Below are 3,211 nucleotides of genomic sequence, written 5' to 3' on the forward strand. Positions count from 1 at the left end.
GGGTCAAGTCAAGAAGAAAATTCGTGAGCTGGAATGTGCTTTGGGTCAAGTCAAGAAGAAAATTCGTGAGCTGGAATGTGCTTCGGGTCAAGTCAAGAAGAAAATTCGTGAGCTGGAATGTGCTTCGGGTCAAGTCAAGAAGAAAATTCGTGAGCTGGAATGTGCTTCGGGTCAAGTCAAGAAGAAAATTCGTGAGCTGGAATGTGCTTCGGGTCAAGTCAAGGAGAAAATTCGTGAGCTGGAATGTGCTTCGGGTCAAGTCAAGAAGAAAATTCGTGAGCTGGAATGTGCTTCGGGTCAAGTCAAGAAGAAAATTCGTGAGCTGGAATGTGCTTCGCTTCAAGTCAAGAAGAAAATTCATGAGCTGGAATGTGCTTTGGGTCAAGTCAAGAAGAAAATTCGTGAGCTGGAATGTGCTTTGGGTCAAGTCAAGAAGAAAATTCGTGAGCTGGAATGTGCTTCGGGTCAAGTCAAGAAGAAAATTCGTGAACTGGAATGTGCTTCGGGTCATGTCAAGAAGAAAATTCATGAGCTGGAATGTGCTTCGGGTCAAGAAAAGAAGAAAATCATGAGCTGGAATGTGCTTTGGGTCAAGAAAAGAAAATTCATGAACTGGAATGTGCTTCGGGTCAAGACAAGAAGAAAATTCATGAGCTGGAATGTGCTTCGGGTCAAGAAAAAAAGAAAATCATGAGCTGGAATGTGCTTTGGGTCAAGAAAAGAAAATTCATGAACTGGAATGTGCTTCGGGTCATGTCAAGAAGAAAATTCATGAGCTGGAATGTGCTTCGGGTCAAGAAAAGAAGAAAATCATGAGCTGGAATGTGCTTTGGGTCAAGAAAAGAAAATTCATGAACTGGAATGTGCTTCGGGTCATGTCAAGAAGAAAATTCATGAGCTGGAATGTGCTTCGGGTCAAGAAAAGAAGAAAATCATGAGCTGGAATGTGCTTTGGGTCAAGAAAAGAAAATTCATGAACTGGAATGTGCTTCGGGTCAAGACAAGAAGAAAATTCATGAACTGGAATCAGAGCTAGCAGGGTAAGATTTTCATATGTCAAACCGTACCAACCAGTCATGAATGGTTTCACTAACTTTACTAAACTAATTGTGAATTTATTATTTGCATTTTAATCAATACACAAATTAGTATATTTTAAAATTTACCTTAGTGACCCACAGCATAATCTGTTTTGTGAATGCCATATGTTATTTACTCTAGTGGTTTCAAACACATGAGAGTGCTTGGCAATAATATGAAGTTCACTCTTTTTATCTACTTGAATTTTTATTTGAGAGTTTTTTTCTCTCTTACCTTCTTTTGGTAATATCCTTCCAGCTAGCATTAAAATATATTTTTGTGTTTAACAGCCTATGTCATTCTTTAATAACACTAACATTAATCTTCATTTGTCTCATATTTTCTGTGTACCTCTTTCTCTTTTAGCTATAAAATCTGTCAACAACTACATTTCTCTTCCATGAGTAATCCCATGTGTGCATGCAGTATATGTGTTACTAAGCTTCTGTCCACTTATCGTGTGTGTGCCTTCATTCAAGATTATATATTATACAAATATACATATGTGTGTGTTTGTGTGTCTGTGTGTGTGTGTAAATACTATACAATCACCCCCCAGTATTGGTCCCAGGACCTCTTTAGATATCAATCTCCTTGGATACTCATGTCTCTTTTACATAATTGCATAGCATTTGCATATACTCTACTGAATCCTCCTATGTTTTAAGTCATTGATAGATTATTAACACTTAATAGAAGGTAAATGTTATGTGAGTCCTTGCTGTGTCATTCAAGGAGTAATGACAAAAAAATTAGTATGTGTTGAGTACAGATGCAGTTCTTTTCCTGAGTATTTTCAGTCTACTGTTGACTGAATTCCTGAAAACAGAACCTGCAGGATAGAAAGGGGTGATTGTAAAGTCTCCTGCACACAAAAATATGTATGCCTTGCGGATGCAAATGATTCTACCCGAAAAAAGAATAAAATGGTTTAAAAATGAATAAAAAGTGTTTTCCAGTGTCTTGAAGCCCCCATTATGGCTGGTTACCATTGGTTAATGGAGAGCTTGAGGCTGTTATGATTCAAGCCAATATTTGCATCTCCTTAACTGTCTGTCTTTCCAGTTTTGTACCTCCTGCATTTTGTCAGCATGGTAGTACCAAAGACTGAAATTTGTTCCTAAAACACACTTTCAGACTACCTATTATTCCTCTGTTGATTTCCTTTCTCCTAAACTGCTTCTTTTCCTCTTCAACTCAGATTTCAAAGATGATGTTTCTTGTCTTTTTCTGTTTCCAATAATCTCAATATTTTCTTTTCTTCTCTTTGCTTTGCTTTCCTTTTGTTCTTTGTTTGAGACTGAACCTATATATTTGCACATGCTGGACACATACTCTACCACTGAGCTGCACCTCCAGCCCACCTTCAGAGTTTTGTGTGTTCTTTCTTTTCTTGTTCACCATGGTTAACAGATACCTAATTATGTTTTTAAAATCTTTAACATTCAAATACATGTAAGTATATTTTTCTTCATTTTGGTTTCTGATCTCTGGGCTTTAGCTAAGATGAATAAGTTAGTGTATTATGTTAACATACCAAAGAGGATAGTAATTATATGAATCTTGTGCATGGTTACAGTATTAGCTCTTTACTGTCACATATACAGCATAAACTTTTACTGCATATTATTTATCTAAGATTATATTTCTGTCAATGCTTTCAAATACTGTTAGATTGAAACAAATGAAAGAGAATAGTAATTTCTAAACTTATTTTCATGTTAGAATATAATATCTGTTTCAAGAGGTAAAACTTCAAATTTCACTCTGTACATTCTTGCAGATATAAGAAACTTGTTAAAAGAAAAGAAACAAAGTTAGATGAGCACAGAAGTGGAGACCTTTGTTTCCATGGAGATACAAATTCCAGTGCACTTGAAGTGAATATTCCAAATACCAGGCTAATCTACAAGGTAATTTCTTAGTAGTTTTGGGAACAATAACTACTTAGTTTGGGGAACTATACATCATTGCATTTTAATCAGTGAAGGGAAGGATATTTTTTGACTTTTATTTGATATAATCACTCCTTTTCAATTCAAAGGGTATCTTGTTGTTTTAAGCCCTGGCCAATGATACAAAGCCAACATATAGACCATCACATAACCTCAAATCATGTGTATGAAATGAA

At 35.9% G+C, this 3,211-nt stretch overlaps 1 protein-coding gene across 1 annotated transcript in view; it reads left to right on the forward strand.

Moving 5' to 3' along the window:
- Positions 1–3,211, forward strand: part of LOC134474779 (uncharacterized) — a 75,886-nt gene that overhangs the window by 62,051 nt on the left and 10,624 nt on the right. Inside the window, exon 15 of the mRNA XM_063243428.1 lies at positions 2,864–2,993. The gene's annotated coding sequence lies outside the window, so the exon portion shown is untranslated. The remainder of the gene's footprint in view (positions 1–2,863; positions 2,994–3,211) is intronic.

Source organism: Cavia porcellus, unplaced genomic scaffold (genome assembly GCF_034190915.1).
Source record: "Cavia porcellus strain 051 isolate PalLab524CR breed Dunkin Hartley unplaced genomic scaffold, mCavPor4.1 scaffold_38, whole genome shotgun sequence".
Lineage (NCBI taxonomy): Eukaryota > Metazoa > Chordata > Mammalia > Rodentia > Caviidae > Cavia > Cavia porcellus.